This window comes from Pinus tabuliformis, chromosome 5_2 (genome assembly GCF_031772625.1).
Source record: "Pinus tabuliformis cultivar Carrire ecotype Pingquan chromosome 5_2, CPIR1, whole genome shotgun sequence".
Classification (NCBI taxonomy): domain Eukaryota; kingdom Viridiplantae; phylum Streptophyta; class Pinopsida; order Pinales; family Pinaceae; genus Pinus; species Pinus tabuliformis.
In genome coordinates, this window is record NC_142306.1 from 400,042,404 (window position 1) to 400,061,929 (window position 19,526).

Consider the following 19,526-nt stretch of genomic DNA (forward strand, 5'->3'; position numbering starts at 1 on the left):
GTATATAAAGTATTTGAAGAAAGATTTACATGTAAAGTGTTTGAAAAAATGTATGAGGGATGAAAACAAGTTTTTGTAAGTGTAGTTAGGATAAATTTAGTAGGGTTATGTGACAAAGTGGCATCAAATTTGATTGTTAAGCTCATGAAGATGAAGAAAAATTGATACATTGTATCCTTAATCGAGCATTAAAGCACCGGGTAGTTACAGAGAACCTTAGTTTGCATGAGACCATAGAACCAACTTGTCCAAATATGACATGTATAAACTATGGAAGCAATAATAAATCTCCTTGGTGAAATTTTGAAAATCAACTCCACCAAGGTTGAAAAGGAATCACCACATCTAGTAGATTTAGTGTAGAGGTTGAAATCATTAAAGTTTTACTAGATTATATCGTGGTACAATATGTAGATGATCAATGGTTTCATGTCTTAAATTATGAGAACACTTGAATATTTTGATGTAGAACTTGCAAATCGATAGACCCATTTGTAGGGCACAAGTATAGAAAAGTTTATTTCTTTATATATATAAAAGTTAAAATCAAGTTTTAAGTCTCTCCCTAATTTTAAAGTGCATTTGTACCGCTTTAATGTGATAATGAGGTTTGTAGCTCTCTATCAATCAACCAAAAGCAATATTTTCCAACAAGGAAAGGTTTTTAATTATACTACGGAGTTTAAAGAGGGCGACAGGAAGCATGCTCTAATTCATAGGGACTACTCCTTGTTAGAGTCTATTTAGACTCCCTATGTCACATAGAGAACATGGGCATGCCATGGTTGAAAATCAACCACTGAAATTTGATGCAGTAACATAATTTGATGTATTCAGAGACATTTTGCTTATTAATTTTGTAATATTTTTCTTTTTCTTTTTTTACATGGAAAATACCTTCTATGTTACATATGAGGATATAAATGTTATGATCCTCGAGGGACTATTCATTTTCAACAATAATGCTCGAAGTAATTACATCAAAGCTCAACATGTCACTTGCGGGAATTGAACGTGAGTGGGGAGGATCCCAATCATTCCTCCCAACCACCCAAGATAAACCCAATTGACATGAATTTATAATCATTGTAATTGGGGTTTGGAAAATTTTCTTCCTATTTGAAAATAATTTACTTAAGTTCAATAAAAGCATTGCATTTGGCCTAAAGAGATGAATCACCATGAGTAGTGTATTTATGTAAGTAAAACAACCCACAAGGTGTAGACCATTAAACATGGTCATTTATATTTGGCTATTCTATTACAATAGGTGTTATTATGCTAAAATCACCTTGAACTTACATTTAGGCACAATTGCATTTTTGTGTTTCTAGAAAATTAGGCTTTGATGGGTGCTTTAATATGCCACTATCTTCATTTCTAATCACAAGCACATTCACAATTGAGATTCGCATAACCCATAATGCTCTTTAAACATAACAAATCTATGCTTTTGTTTCAACTTGTTTACTCATACTTTTACACATGTAGAGCAGGTTTTACTTAATAAAGAGAGAGGTGTATTAACAATAGTTTAATAGAAAAAATCCTTTTAGTTTAGATGTTTTCCAAAAGGAATATATTTGGCCAAAGTTACCCAAAACTTGCATATGATCCCAACAATATGGAACAGGCATCACTTCATCACTCCTCATAAATGAGACAAACCACAAAGGAAAAACCAACCAAGGATATATATATACCCTAGGTTTGGCCCCAATCGTTTGTTAATTCATAAAACATTTTTGGATTAGGTGTGGAGGAAATTGAGTAAATCCATTGACTAAGCAAATGAAAGGAGACACAAATAATACCTCTCTCTAGGAATTTAGATTGTGTGAGATTGTGCAATATTCATATCCATATATGACACACATAAATTATGGAGGCAATAAAAATACTTTTGGTAGATATCTCAAAATTGACTCTACCCATGTTGAAAAGGGAATCATCACATTCGGCAGAATATGTGAAGAGGTTGCGTTAAGTGAGGTTTTCCTAGATCATATCATGGTACAATGTGGAGATGATCATCATCAATCTCATGTCTTACATTATCATATCACAACCTCTTAATGTGAGACTTGTAAATAGATAGACAATTTGGGTGCATGTTTAACAAAGTTGCTTCCTCTATGGAAACCAAAATTAAAAGCAAGGTTTAAATATCCCCACTATATTAAAGTGGATTGAACCACCTTAATGTGATGTTGAGGTTTAATCTTCTCTATAATCAACCAAAAAAAGGCTCACTAATAAAAAAAATGTTTTTTATAATACACAATTTAAAGAGAGTGACATGGAGTACATTCCAATTCATAGGGACCATATCTTTGTTAGAGTTTATTTAGACTCACTAAGTTATAAAAAGAACATGGACAAAGTAGGGCTAAAATACAATCAACACTATATGGTTAAATAAGTTTGAATTGATTACTAAATTTTGATGTTGTAACATAGTTGTATGCACTTAAAGAACATTTTGATTATGAATTGTAATCATTGCAATTGGGGTTGGGAAAATTTTCTTTTTCTTTGAAAGTGATTTACTTAAGTTTGACAGAAGCATCCAATTTAGCCTAAGGAAATTAGGCACTATGAGTAGGGTATGTAAAACAATCCTTAGGATGCACACCACTAAATGCAAGCATTCATGTTTGATTAAGTTATTGCAATAAAAATGTTCTTGTGTTAAAATCACCTTAAACTTACATTTAAATTTAATTCTTTAATTGTGATTTTAGAGAATTAAAAGTTTTATGGGTATTTTTACACGCCACCATCTTCATGATTGACTACAACCACATTCATAATTGAAATTTCATGATTCACAACACTCTCCAAATATAATAAATCTATACCTTTGATTCTATACTTTTCTTTTGATAAAATTAATCTTTGTTGTTAGTCCCTGCCTCTGCGAGGGACTATAGCAATCACCTCATGGTCAAATTCCCTTAACTGTCCCTTGACAATGTATTAGTTCATTGAGCTTTTGTAACTTTAACCAAAGTTTTAAGAAAATGTTGAATATTTCCATTTTTCTATAAATTATATATATATATATATATATATAAGCCTTGATGTGACATAATTCCCCTATTAGAGGATGATTTAATTTCAGTATTTGTTAGTGCCTAACAAATCATTTATTCCATTGGTGAGTGCTTTGACACTAACACTAATGCTTGACACTATTAATGCTCTGCCCAAGTCCTTTACATAAGCGCACGGGGGGGTGTGGTGGAGGGGGTTATACAATTGTTGTAAAAACAACTTCCATTCCCCAGTTTTCGAAAACAATATTGGGCTCTCTACATCACGGTATTTTTAGAGCTCCTATAGAACCCAAATTCTAGTGAAGCCTCTTTAATTGTTTAAGTGTAGTCATCTTCAACTGGAGGATGCATGTGCGAAACAAGGAACACATAATTTCTTCTACACATATCTTTGTTCCTTGTTCTGCACACACAACATGTTATATCCTTCTCATGTACAAAATCTATGATAGATTAACCCGATAAAGCAATACAAATCAAAGCAGAATCCTATAACCTACTTCTACTATGAATTTGCGAAAGCTTAAAGATCGAGCTAAACAATATAACTAGAAGAAGAAGAATCAATGGCACAGTACACATGAAAATACTTTGGGGAAAGTCTCAGATAAAACCCCACACTATTGTATTATCATACATCGTGGAAATACATAGGAATTATACAAAGCCTTAGCTCTCATAACTAGCCAGCTCTAAGTACAATCCTCACAGATGCTCACAGGAAATCTTGGCTTCTCTCCAGCCTTCCTCTCTGCCCTCCAAGCTCCTATTTCCTTGCGTTGTTCCTTCTAGATGATTAGCCTATTACCAAGTGGAAAACCAAGCCTTCAAAATTGCGCAATCCTCAAGGATGAATCCTTGACTACATGCATGAGTTTTCTCCATGAGAAAACACATGCAACTGATAGTACATTATCCTTGAACATTAATCTCAACTAGCTCTTTCTCATAATAGAGATGCATGAGTTTCTGATGAGGGAATCTTTAGTTAACTGGAGTAGCACTAGTTGAGTGCATTAATGCATCAACTGACTGTTAACTCACTATTAGTTCCTCAAACAGTTTGGAACTAATTTAACTGGACTTAACTCAGTAAATTGAGTTAACTAATTACAACTCAAATATAACTCAATCTTATCTCCTTAATTTAAGGGATAACTCTTGCATGACTTCAAAAAGACTTCTAACTTGAATTTCTCCAACTAATTCATTTAAAATAAATTAATTAGTTATCTCCAAGTAGCTATTAAGACTAAATTCAATTTTAGTTCAAAATTTCATTCAAGGACAATTTAAATTGGAATATTCTTGTTGCCATATTTCAACACTCCCTCTCAACAAGAAAGAGATTGTCTGCCACCCCGATCCTGTCTCTATGGAACTCAAATTTACACTTTGACAATGCCTTTTTCAAAATGTCATCATCTTGCTCCTCTGTCGAAATATACTACAGTAACATGATCCTCTCAAACTATGAAAAGCCACGGGCAATAAATCTTGCCTTATGCTTCTCCACACTACCATCAGCAACTTGCTTTACCTTGTAAAGCCAACGGGAACCAACTGACTTGTTCTCTGGTCTCGGAACCATGTCCCAAACACTGTTACAAACAATGGAGTCATACTCCTCCACCATAGCATCAACCCAAATCGGTTGCTGCACTGCTTCCTCAAAGGAAGATGGCTGGGTCTCAACACATTCCCCAGCAAGGGCCATGTATCCAATGTACCTCTCAAGTGACCTCATCTGTCTGCGCTAAGAATATGGTGCTCCCACATTCTCTCTCGCATCCTCCAACAATATGTTAGCTTCTCTTGTGCGCTTCCATCCATCTCTGGAAGACTCTGCTTGAGTGGACGTCTCCATTCCTGGAACCTCTGCATGTAGCTGCTCTGCATCAGTCTGAGGCTCCTCCTCCTTAGGAACCAACAGTTCCTCCACAACCTGTAGTTGGAGCTCCCTCTCAAGGGAAACTCACATGGCCTTCTGCTCTTCAAACTTGAGATTTTTCGAACCACTGTCCTCTGACTACTAGGCAAGTACACCCAATAGTTGTGAGGTGTATCAGTGTGCCCCACAAATATCCCCAACTCTGTTGTCGACTCAAGCTTCTTATGTGCATCCTTTGTCACATGGCAATATACCGATGAACCAAAGATCCTAAAGTGACCCACATCTGGTCTCTTATCAGAGAAATCTTCCACTGGTGTCTTCATCCCAAGTATGCGATGTGGGCTTCTATTCTACAAATATATCGCTATGTTGCATGCCTCAGCCCACAAGTGAAGTGGTAGGCCTTGGTCATGTAGCATTTCCCGTGCTGCCCCTACAATAGTTCTATTCTTCCTCTCGACCACCCCATTCTGCTATGAGTTATGAGGTCTCGTCAACTCTCGTTTAATTCCTTCCACTGCACAAAAGACCTTAAACTCTTGAGAGACATATTCCCCACCATTGTTGCTTCTCAAGGACTTGATCTTCTTCCTTGACTCTTTCTCGACCAAAGCTTTGAACTCACAAAACTTTGTGAAAGTTTGGCCCTTCTTCTGCATGAAATAAATCCAACATTTACGAGAATATTCATCAATGAAAATCACATAATACCTTTGCTTTTCTGTGGATGCCATCGAGAATGGTCCACACAAATCAGTATGAACTCATTATAAGATAGCCTCTACTCGACTGTCTCAATCATGAAAGGAAGACTTGGTGTACTTTCCCAAGGTACAACCTTTGCATGTGTCAACTTGTTAGGGTCCAAACCTAACCCCCTTATTTCTGTAATAGGGTCGAGTCATAGTTATAGTTAGTTAAAGAGTCAATAAAGCCCATATTAATAATTGTAAGTGGTTGACCCGCATTTAAAGAAGGGACCACAGTTAGTTGCAAATGGACCATGGTATTAGATAGATGGTATTAATAAGAACCATGGTACTGACCCATGGTATTGCATGTATGAATCCTATATAAAGGATAGAGACTCCCCTTGAGGAGCATCGTGTCTTATTTTGTAATTGAGCCCAGCTCTGTTGGAGGTTGCCCCCTCGAAGAGGCAAGTGAACATTGCTTTCCTTTCTGAATAATAAAATACATGATGTTATTTCTTATTGTTCTGTGTTTTGGGTATATTTCTTTTCATACTTGGTATTTTGGTATCTTCTCGCAAGTCAAGAGCACAACAAGTGGTATCAGAGCACTTTCCAGGGCCAGTGGGATCTCCATTTTTAGCATAATTTTTTTTGGCTAGAGACGTGTTCCGGCGTCTTTAAACCACGGGATCTGTCATTGAGCACATAAACTTACGGATTTGGGGAGGCATGCACGCAGGAACTACAAGAGGTGGTCACACTTGTTGGACTCCCTTGTAACCCCTATGGGTACCCCTTCGAGTAGTAGCGCATTAGACAGAACTGCGCATGGACTATCTTCTAAGTACCCTCTGGGTATATCGGAAGCCCCTTAGGCTCTATTGAAACCTCGCCATAGATAAACCATCGGTCATCTTGTTGCTACAGTACACCGAGAACAGCACTTAGGGAGATTACTCGTGCGTACGATAGGGTAGTCAAGTTGTACAGCTAAGGGTACGGTTGATCCTCCTTGGTTAATGCCCTGAAAGATTGGGTCGAGTACTACTGTCAGACCCTTATGTATATTGCAATCTGTATCACTTGACACTCCTTGAGACCATAGTTCCCTTGTCTCTCTCTAGATCACGCATCATCTTTGCCAGATCAGATCTAGCGAGTTGGGTTCTGTCACAGGAGCAACAATCAGTTCTGCCATTCAGATCTCTCAGATCCACCATTCAGATCTAGCAACAGGGGTTCGATCACTGCCACATTCCTACTCATACTCAGTAGTTGAGGGTTTTGCCGACGGATCTGACTATTTGTATGGCTCCTATACCTGGGCATGATTCTCGTAGGACATTGGGCAAAATTAACTTTTCTGGGAATCGGCTACTGCAGTATTCCAAAGCGATGAGTAAAACTCCTTTCGAAAAAAAATCAAGTCGACGGGCTAAGCAAGGTGGTACCATTCACTTGTTAGTGTCAAAATTTCGGGTGGTCCTAAAAAAAAAATTCACAGTAATGACAAGTGCACCGAATCGGTGCATGGTACAAACCAGAGCCCAAGCTATGGCCAATAAGAAGATCGACACCCTTGAACAAAAGTTGGAGGCATTAACGAAGCAGATCCAGACCTTAACTGACACAATCACAAAGGGCAAGTCGAGGGAACAATCGAAGGCATATGCTTTTAATGAAAACCTTGAGGGCGAGTCTAGCCATTCTCTTCACTTCTATGGAAACCACCAACAGTCCCAGCTTCGACCACCCAAGCTGGACATGTATAAATTTGATGGCTCTCATCTAGCCATATGGCTAGCACAAATGGAGCAATATTTCACATTGAATCACATCAGAGATGATGCGACTAAGCTAAGTGTGGGAAGCCTGTACTTGGACCAAGAAAGATGGCAATGGTGGCAGTGGCATCAACGCTGCTATGCAATGCCACTGACTTGGCAGATATTCTCAAAAGCCCTTTCTGATCGCTTTGACCATGAATCTAACTTTTTGGGTCGTCTTACTAAGCTTTGACAAATAGGCACAGTGCAAGAATATATTAAAGCCTTTGAAGCATTATCCTTCCACACAGGAGGTCTAGCAGATGAATTCTACTTGGAATGTTTTATCAGTGGTCTCAAAGACGCAATACAAGCCCACGTTCGACTACAACACCCAGTATCATGGCTGACAGCTTGCAAGATAGCGCGTGAACTAGAACACGCGTTAGCAGCCCAGTCGACTCGTCCAAATTTCATAGTCAAGGGACGCCCCACCCAGGCTCTATGCGTTACCCAAACACTTAAGGTTGAAAAGGTGTCACCAGCAGAAATGGCGGAAAGAAGAAAGCAAGGATTGTGTTACTACTGTGATGAGAAATACTCCCCGGGGCATAAATGCAAGGAACCCAAATTCTTTCAAATTGATGCTACTGATCACAGTTCATCTAAGGAAGCCCCACCATTTGAGGGACCAGAGGAGGAAGATGAGGACAAAAAACCGAACAATGAGCTCCCAGCTACACCTGAAGAACTAGTTATCTCACTTCATGCTTTGGCAGGAATTTCTTCTCCCCAAACTCTAAAAATCAAAGGTTTTATTAAGCATCCCCTGTAGTGGTCTTGATTGATAGTGGCAGTATGCATAATTTTATCCATCAAAGAGTCGTTGAAGCAGTGCATTGTTTTGTCAGAGCAGTCTCTAATTTCTAGGTCCATATTGTTGATGGGGGGACAATGAAATGTGAAGGCCGTTGTGAAAATGTCAAACTTCAAATGGGGGATTATCACCTAAAGACCCACATGTTTTCCATCAACATGGGTGGGCGTAACATTATCTTGGATGTTGAATGGCTCCGCACACTAGGCCCAATCACAATGGATTTCTAGGAGTTATATATGAGCTTCAAGCAGAATAACCACACACATGCCCCTCGCAGACTCCAGGCAGGTGCTCCTTTTATCATCAACTCGCATAGGATGGAAAAATTGTTAAAAAAGGGCCACCATGGAGTTATAGCCCAATTTAATGCCATCTAGGCCTTCGAACCCACTTCTCTTCATATTCATCCTGAGATGCAACAGGTCTTAAACAACCATCTGCAGGTCTTTGACAAGCTTCATGAGCTTCCACCCTCTAGAGGGGAACATAATCATAGCATTACTTTGGTCCCAGGGGCACAACCACCAAATGTACACCCATATAGATATCCTTTCGCCCAAAAGAATGAAATTGAAAAAATCATCAAGGAACTCCTAGAAGCTGGTGTCATTCGTCCTAGCATTAGTCCTTATTCATCACCTATGGTCATGGTGCTCAAGAAAGATGGGGAATGGCGTATGTGTCCAGACTTCAGGGCCCTCAACAAGCTGACGGTCAAAGATAAATTTCCCATCCCGGTTGTTGATGATTTGCTGGATGAACTAAATGGGGCTCAATTCTTTACTAAGCTCGACCTTCGCTCAGGCTATCACCAAATTCGCATGAAAGAAGTAGACATTCCAAAGACTGCTTTCCAAACTCATGAAGGCCATTATGAATTCCTAGTCATGCCATTTGGTCTCTGTAATGCCCCATCCACTTTTCAAAGCCTCATGAATCACCTACTCAAACCATATCTCAGAAAATTTGTCCTTGTTTTCTTTTATGACATCCTCATTTGCAGCCTCACCAGGGAAAAACATCTTCAGCATGTAGATCTGCTCTTGCAACTGCTCCGGAAGCATAAATTATTTGTCAAATTGTCCAAGTGCTCTTTTGGCATGGAAGATGTTGAGTATTTGGGCCACATTGTGGGGTGTGAAGGTGTCAGGGTGGATCCCAAAAAGATCCAGGCAATGCAGGATTGGCCTCAACCAAAGACCTTGAAGAGCTTGAGAGAATTTTTGGGTCTCCCCAGCTACTATCGCAAATTTGTCCACAATTATGGTCGCATTGCTAGACCCCTCACTCACCTTCTTAAGAAAAATTCATTCCTCTGGAATGATGAAGCGCAATAGGCATTTATAACTCTCAAACATGCCATGTGTTCCACTCCCATATTGGCACTACCCGACTTCACCAAATCTTTTGTGATTGAATGTGATGCTTCAGGTACGGATATTGGGACTGTCTTAATGCAGGAAGGTCGACCCTTGGCCTTCACTAGCCAACAACTAAGTGGGACAAATCTGGGACAATCTACCTATGAGAAGGAGATGATGGCCATCTTACATGCAGTAGATACCTAGCGACCATACTTATTGGGGCGACGTTTCCAAATTCATACAGACCATCAAAGCCTTAAATATTTTTTGGAGCAATGCCTATCCTCGCCACAACGAAATAAATGGCTAGCCAAAATGTTTGGAAATGATTATGAGATAATTTACAAGAAAGGGTGAGAAAATGTCGTAGCGGATGCTTTATCACACCAATTTGAGGAGGAAAGCACCTTGCTAGTAATCCCTCTTCCCATTCCAGAGTGGATTGAAGAGGCTCGCAAGGAATGGTTTTCACATCCTTTGCTCTCCCAACTCATTAATAAATTGCAGGCGAATCCAAATTCCTCAATGAGCTACTCTTGGCAAGATGAGATTCTTCACTACAAGGACAAAGTAGTGATATCACCAACATCCACCCTTAAAATTCGCATTTTGGCAGAGTTGCACTCATAGCCCACTGCAGGCCATTCAGGCATCCAGAAGACTTATGCTCGCACTCGACATTCATTCTTTTGGACAAGCATGAAAAAGGACATTCTTAATTTTGTAGCTAAGTGTGATGTGTGTCAGTGCCACAAAGGAGAAACAGTCAAATCCCCAGGCACATTACAACCATTTCCCATCCTGACCTCAATCTGGATGGAGGTTTCTATGGATTTCATTACGGGTCTTCCGAAGTCAGGCAACAAGTCAGTCATCATGGTGGTTGTGGACAGACTTTCTATGTATGCTCATTTTTGCGCCCTACCCCACCCTTTTACACCAGCTTTGGTGGCTCAATCTTTCATGGACCATATCCTCAAATTTCATGGCATGCCCATTTCCATTGTGTCTAATCATGACCCTATCTTTACCAGTAACTTTTGGCAAGAATTCTTCAGGCTACAAGGTACCCAACTACAACTCAGTACTTCGTATCATCCCCAAACTGATGGTCAAACTGAAGTAGTCAACAAATTTCTGGAGACCTACCTTAGGTGTTTCACTTCAGAAAAGCAACATCTATGGGTACAGTGGTTACCTCTAGCCAAATGGTGGTATAATACTAACTATCATGCCACCACCAAAATGACTCCACATGAAGCATTTTATGGTCAACTCACTCCTTCACCTACTTCTTATATCCAGGGATTCTCGAAGGTACAAGCAGTGGATCAACTCCTACAGAACCGTGCAACCATACTGGCCCACCTCAAAGAGAATCTCCATCAAGCTAAAAATCGCATGAAGCAACAGGCAGACCAACATCATTCAAAGTGCAAATTTCAAGAAGGGGATCAGGTATTCTTGAGGCTGCAATCATATAAGAAATCATCACTCAAAGACAAGGGTTGTCAAAAATTATCTCCAAAATTCTACAGACTGTATCAAATACTTCAGCGCATCGAAGAAGTAGCCTACAAGCTAGCCTTGCCACCCATTGCAAAAATCCATCCCGTCTTCCATGTCTCATGCCTCAAAAAAGTGGTTGGGAACCATTGTAGAATTCAAACCAGTCTGCTGAAATTGGATGAAGAAGGTTCAATTTGGCTCCAAACTGAATAGGTTCTTGACACGCGAGAATGGCACTTGCACGGTCGCACGATCAAGGAAGTCCTCGTCTAGTGGAAAGACACCTCTCCAGAAGATGCGACCTGGGATCTAGCCACAGTTCTTCAGCAATTTCCACAGCTTCAGCCTTGAGGACAAGGTTATTTTTATGGAGGAGGGCATGTTAGGGTCCAACCCTAACCCCTTTATTTATGTAATAGGGTCAAGTCATAGCTATAGTTAGTTAAAGAGTAAATAAAGCCCATATTAATAATTGTAAGTGGTTGACCCGCATTTAGAGAAGGGACCACAGTTAGTTGCAAATGGGCCATGGTATTAGATAGATGGTATTAATAAGAACCATGGTACTGACCCATGGTATTGCATGTATGAATCCTATATAAAGGATAGAGACTCCCCTTGAGGAACGTCGTGTCATATTTTGAAATTGAGCCCAGCTCTATTGGAGGTTGCCCCCTCAAAGAGGCAAGTGAACATTGCTTTCCTTTCTAAATAATAAAATACATGTTGTTATTTCTTATTGTTCCGTGTTCTAGGTATATTTCTTTGCATACTTGGTATTCTGGTATCTTCTCGCAGGTCAAGAGCATAACACAACTTGCTAAAGTTTACCTTTAGGAAATCCTGTAGATATCTGTTGCATCATCTTCAAAACCCCATGATGCAAATGGCCCAACTGCTTGTGCCACAACTCGCCAATGTCTTGGCTTTGCACCAATTCTACTTTCGTACTCAATGCTGCACAATCATCTACCTCTAGTTTATAGAGATTCTTCACCCGAATTCCTATCCTCTTGGTCTGGCCCGTGGCTATGTGTCTTAGGAACGCCTTTCCTTTACTGAAGACAACATTGTAGCCTTTGTCCTCCAACATCGCAACCAATACCAAGTTCTTCTTCATTCCAGGCACATACATCACATCTGTCAAGGTGAGAGGAGCTCCATGCTCCCTCTAAAAAGCAACCGTGCCCACTCCTAAAACACTATACCTTATGTTATCACCCATCTCTATGCGCATCTTGAGGTCTTTCTCCTCCAAGGCACTGAATAAATTTTTATCATCGGTCATGTGGAATGAGGCTCCATTGTCAAGATACCAGACACAACCCATCATCGATGACATTATCCATGCAATGAGGGTAAAGTCCATTTCGAACTGAGAGGCTAATGCCTCACCTTCCGATCCTTCCGAGGATCCCTTTTTGGACTTCTTCGATGGGCAATTAGTCGCATAATGTCCCATCTTGTGACAATTAAAGCATCTTACTTTAGACATGTCACCCTTCTTCCCTCCATGAGAAGAATTCGATTTGAAATGGGAAGCCCTCCCCTTCCATTTCCTTGCCTTACTTGCTAAGGCCAAATTTTCTTCATCATCATTCTTGGATGAAAAACCATCTCGTGTGCTCCTCCTGATCTCCTCCTGCATAAGATCCGACCATAGTCGTTCCCAATTTGGCAATTTCTCCCTTCCATTCACAGAGTCCTGGTAGCTATTCCAACTCTTTGGAAGGCCAAGGAGAGAGAGGCTCACCATATCATCATCGGCAGTAGTTATTCCCACACTGCCAAGCTCATCTCTGCAGGTGGTGAGCTTGTTCAGATATGTGGAAATAGTATCGCCCTTCTTCATCTTGATTCTTCGAAGCTTATCCTTGAGCGCCAATTTCATTTGGTCATTATTGTTCAGGTAGAGGTCCTTCAATGTCTTCCACATGGAAAATGTAGTATCCTTCCCATGGAGACTCGAGACAATATCGTCTCTAACTCCCTCAAGGATGATCTATCTCACCTTCGCCACACACTTCTTCCACTCAGCCAAATCTTGTGCATTACTTGAAGCTGGCTTTGGGATTTCTTGATCAATGAATTCCTTCAAGCCATTATCTCCTAATACAGCCTCCATTCTATCTTTCCATGCTATGTAATTCGAGCTACGTTCCAAGGCATACTCGAGTCTCAAGCCATAGAACGCCATTGGCCAACCTTGAAGTATGATATGAATTCGATTTGCACTGCAACCCCAAACTTCAAACTTCAAACTTTGAATTCTCTTCTCAATATACTATTCACAGCTCCAATAGCATGTAGAAAATCTATGATTTAACCCGATAATGCAATACAAGTCAAATAAAAATACTATAACGGACTTCTACTATGAATTTGCGGAAGCTTCAAGATCAAGCTGAACAATATAATCAGAAGAAGAAGAATCAATGGCACAGTACACATGAAAATACTTTGGGGAAAGTCTCAAATAAAACCCCACACTATTGTATTATCATACATGGTGGAAATACATAGGAATTATACAAAGCCTTAGCTCTCACAACTAGCCAGCTCTTAGTACAATCCTCACAGATGCTCACAGGCAATCTTGGCTTCTCTCTAGCCTTCCTCTCTGCCCTCCAAGCTCCTATTTCCTTGCGTTGTTCCTTCTAGATGATTATCCTATTACCAAGTCGAAAACCAAGCCTTCAAAACTGCACAATCCTCAAGGATGAATCCTTGACTACATGCATGATTTTTCTCGATGAGAAAACACATGCAACTGATAGTACATTGTCCTTAAACATTAATCTCAACTGGGTCTTTCTTGGAATTGACATGCATGAGTTTCTGATGAGGGAATCTTCATTTAACTGGAGTAGCACTAGTTGAGTGCATTAATGCATCAACTGACTGTTAACTCACTATTAGTTCCTCAAACAGTTTGGAACTAATTTAACTAGACTTAACTCAGTAAAGAAATCTTGGCTTCTCTCCAGCCTTCCTCTCTGCCCTCCAAGCTCCTATTTCCTTGCGTTTTTCCTTCTAGATGATTAGCCTATTACCAAGTGGAAAACCAAGCCTTCAAAACTGCGCAATCCTCAAGGATGAATCCTTGACTGCGTGCATGAGTTTTCTCCATGAGAAAACACATGCAACTGATAGTACACTGTCCTTGAACATTAATCTCAATTGGTTCTTTCTCAGAATATACATGCATGAGTTTCTGATGAGAGAATCTTCAGTTAATTGGAGTAGCACTAGTTGAGTGCATTAATGCATCAACTGATTGTTAACTCACTATTAGTTCCTCAAACAGTTTGGAACTAATTTAACTGGACTTAACTTAGTAAACTGAGTTAACTAATTACAACTCAAATATAACTCAATCTTATCTCCTTAATTTAAGGGATAACTCTTGCATGACTTCAGAAATACTTCTAACTTGAATTTCTCCAACTAATTAATTTAAAATAAATTAATTAATTATCTCGAGGTAGCTGTTAAGACTAAATTCGATTTTAATTCACAATTTAATTCAAGGACAAATTAAATTTGGAATATTCTTGTTGCCATATTTCAACACTCCCTCTCAACAAGAAAGGGATTGTCTGCCACCTCGATCCTGTCTCTATGGAACTCAAATTTACACTTTGACAATGCCTTTGTCAAAATGTCATCATCTTGCTCCTCTGTCGAAATATACTACAGCAACATGATCCTCTCGACCTATGAAAAGCCACAGGCAACAAACTTGCCTTATGCTTCTCCACATTACCATCAACAACTTGCTTTACCTTGTAAATCCAACGGGAACCATCTGACTTGTTCTCCGGTCTCATAACCATGTCCCAAACACTGTTACAAACTATGGAGTCATACTCCTCCACCATAGCATCAACCCAAATTGGTTGTTGCACTGCTTCCTCAAAGGAAGATGGCTCGGTCTCAGCACATTCCCCAATAAGGGCCATGTATCCAGTGTACCTCTCAGGTGACCTCCTCTGTCTGCGCTAAGAAGATGGTGCTCCCACGTTCTCTCTCGCATCCTCCAACAATATGTCAGCTTCTCTTGTGCGCTTTTGTCCATCTCTGGAAGACTTTGCTTGAGTGGATGTCTCCATTCCTGGAACCTCTGCATGTGGCTGCTCCGCATCAGTCTGAGGCTCCTCCTCCTTAGGAACCAACAATTCCTCCACAGCCTGTAGTTGGAGCTCCCTCTCAAGGGAAACTCGCATGGCCTTCTGCTCATCAAACTTGAGATATCTACGAACCACTGTCCTCCTACTGGTAGGCAAGTACACCTGATAATTGTGAGGTGTATCAATGTACCCCACAAATATTCCCATATTTGTTTTCGGCTCAAGCTTCTTCCGTGCATCCTTTGTCACATGGAAATATACTGATGAGCCAAAGATCCTAAAGTGACCCACATCTGGTCTCTTATCATAGAAATCTTCCTCTGGTCTCTTCATCCCAAGTATGTGATGCAGGCTTCTATTCTACAAATATATCATTGTGTTGCATGCCTCAGCCCACAAGTGAATTGGTAGGCCTTGGTCATGCAGCATTCCCGTGCTGCTCCTACAATAGTTATGTTCTTCCTCTCGGCCTCCCCATTCTGTTATGGGTTATGAGGTACCGTCAACTGTCATTTAATTCCTTCCACTGCACAAAAGTCCTTAAACTCTTGAGAGACATATTCTCCACCATTGTCGTTTCTCAAGGCCTTGACCTTCTTCCCTGACTCTTTCTCGACCAAAGCTTTGAACTCACAAAACTTTGTGAAATTTTGGTCCTTCTTCTGCATGAAATAAATCTAGCATTTACAAGAATAGTCATCAATGAAAATCACATAATACCTTTGCTTTTCTGTGGATGCCGTCGAGAATGGTTAACACAAATCAGTATGAACTCGCTCTAAGATAGCCTCTGCTCGACTATCTCGATCATGAAAGGAAGACTTGGTGTACTTTCCCAAGGTACAACCTTTGCATGTGTCAACTTGCTCAAGTTTACCTTTAGGAAGTCCTGTAGATATCTGTCGCATTATCTTCAAAACCCCATGATGCAAATGGCCCAACCACCTGTGCCACAACTCGCTAATGTCTTGGCTTTGCACCAATTCTACTTTCGTACTCAATGCTACACAATCTGTTGAGATTGAAACAAGATGATGGAGCTTAGTGAAAAGAGTCGCCTTCACTAAGTGGGCCCGCAGGCTATTTTTGGCGCAAGTCTATTTTTAGACTATGTCTATTTTTAGACATATGGATCATGTCTATGGATTGCAGGTTGTTGTTTATGGATGATTGATCAAGTTGGGAAAAAATAGATGGACTTCTATTTTTTATGAAAGTGTGAGTGATCACAGTGTGAGTGATCAAAGTCTATTTTTAGACTGGCTATCAAAAATAGAAAAGTCAAATATTATTATCTCACAATAATATTTGGACTATAAACTTAATCTTATTCTCTTAGAGCACTTCAGTTTGAGCTACAGAGGTGGCACATGCAGCTGTCAGAAGGAAATACGCTTTTCTTATGAGTCAGTTGAGTTGTTGCATGCATGACTTCAGTTAGAACTCAATGAGTTGAGTTTGGTGGAGTTGATTGTGGAGTTGATGGAGTTGTGTTCAGTTTAGCTTTGTTAAACTGGTTGTATTTAGTCTAACTGGCAAATAGACTAGAGATGAGTTGGGTGAATTAGTTATTAATTAATTCACAAGTTATAAAATCATAATACAACTAATGAATACATCAGTTAACTCAGTTGCATGTCAGTGCATGTTCAGTTCAACAGGGACAGGTGGTAGAGAATTAGATTGCTATCAGTTGTGACTATAGTTGTGCACCAGATCTTGCACAATCAAGGGATTGAGTATGCCAATGAGTTTGCTCACGTATTTGCCCACATTATAGCTTGTGCTCACGTCCAACAAAGTGTGAGTGACTATTTTGCAGGTGTAAAACGAGTTTGGTGAGCCATTCTCATCAGTTCTTGAGCAGGTATTGAGCAGTGGAGGCAGGCAAGCAGTGGAAGAGATTTGGAGATCAGATCTGAGCTGTATTGTGTGTAACAAAGGTGGAGATACTTGTGAGAAGTATTATGTTGTGTAATGTTACATGACTCAATCATTAATATACAGATAGTTGGGGTTTTTAGCGAGATGCTTTCCCCGGGATACATACTGTGTTAATGTGTGAATGCTCTTGATGTTTTATTGTTATTGATGCTGCTATATTGATGATAAACGTAGAGGAGCTTATGTATTGTGTATGTTTTCTGCAATAGTACATGATCAAGATAATCTCCATTGAATATGTGTTAAATTATTCAAAATTTCTACATGGTATCGGAGCTGTTGATCATCAGATCTACTATTCAGGAAGAATTTACATTCTATTTCTCTAGGCAGAGCCTGTAATCGGGCCAGGTAGCCTCTGGATTCATCCTTCCTTTGGAAGGTGAAATATCCGGTAAAAGCCCATACAGTCAATCTCTGTACGAGAAATATTTTGTTCTCACGAATTCTAGATCGGAAGCAGTTGAGTTGGTTGCTGGTGGAATTCGAATTTGCAGCAGTGTTTTCTTGGTGACAACGCAGCAATGTCTTTCAATGGATTGCGATTGGAGTATGCTCTTGAGGGCAGCTCAAACTATATTGCATGGAAGGACAGGATGGAGGCAGTATTGGATGATAACGGGCTGAAGGAGTTCATAGATATGGATATCGCAAAGCCTACTGATGCTGCTGAGGCGGAAGTTTGGCAAAAGAAGACCGCAAAATGTCGAAGGATTCTGTTGGAGGGCGTGAAGGATCACATTGTGTCCAGCCTCCATGGAAAGGCTACTCCATATTTGATGTGGAAATCATTAACAGAATTATTCCAAAGCAAGAGTGATCAGAGGAAGCTGGCGCTCAAAGATAAACTCAGAAACATCAAATGCGAGAAGGGTGACAGTATTCCCAAGTATCTCACGAAGTTCACTCAGTGTCGAGATGAGCTGGGAAGTGTGGGGGTTACTGTCGATGATGAGGACTTGGTGAGCTTGGCTCTCCTTGGTCTTCTGAAGAGTTGGCATTCCTATCAGGACTCTGTCAATGGTCGGGAGAAGTTGCCAGGATGGGAAAGACTATGGTCAGATCTTGTGCAGGAGGAGATCAGGCGGAGTACCAGGGACGGATCTTCGTCAAAGGGAGTTGATGAAGAGAATTGTGCTTTGGCTGCCAAACAAAAGAAAGGGAAGAGAAAGAAAGCTTCTCAGTCTGGTGCGAAAGGCAAGAAGCAGGATATGTCCAAGGTGAAGTGTTTTCACTGTCACCAACACGGACACTATGCCACAAATTGTCCGCAGAAGAAGAAGAACAAGCAAGCTGCTGGATCTGCAGGGGGAGAGGCCTTAGCTTCTCAGTTTGAGCTTGATTTTTCATTGATCGCATGCTTGGTTCAAGTGTGATGGGATCAGTGTGGTTCTTGGACAGTGGTGCGTCCTTTCACATGACGAGAGATAGAGATTTGTTCTCTGATCTGGAGGACAAAGATCTTGGAGTGCACATCGAGATGGGCGATGATGGTAGATACAGTGTGACCGGTATCGGTACCATTTCCTTTGAGAGGGAGTCTGGTAAACCCTTTGTATTGAAGGAAGTCATGCATGTTCCAGGATTGAAGAAGAATCTCATCTCAGTGGCGATGTTAGAAGACAAGGGGTATGATGTTATTTTCAGCGAGGGAAAGGCCTTCCTGCGCAGCAAGACAACTGGTGAGACCCGGAAGATAGGGGTTCGAGTGAGGAACCTTTATCAGTTGCATGTAGATGGATGCGCAGCAATGGCAGGCAAGGCAGAAGGATTGGTGAGCCGGGATGATGGCGAGTTGTGGCACAGGAGATTGGGTCACCTTCACCATGGAGCCTTGAAGATACTGCAGCAGATCACTACAGGGATTCCTAAAGGCACACTTGAGCAGTCAGATCAGTGCAAGGGGTGTACTTTGGGGAAGTTTGTGAAAGCCACCTTTCACGAGAAGGATAGTCGCGCCACGACGATCCTTGAGAGAATTCACACAGACGTGTGTGGACCTTTCTCAGTTTCTTCGACAGCAAAACACAGGTATTATGTGATTTTTGTTGATGATTTCTCTCGTAAGTGTTGGATCTTCTTCATGCAAAAGAAGAGCGAGACATATTCAAAGTTCTGTGAATTCAAAGCACTGGTCGAGAAGGAGTCGGGGAAGAAGGTGAAGGCTCTTAGGAGCGATAATGGTGGTGAATACATCTCGGACGAGTTCAAGGATTTCTGCAAGACAGAAGGGATTCGTAGAGAGCTCATAGCTCCCCATAACCCACAGCAAAACGGGGTAGTTG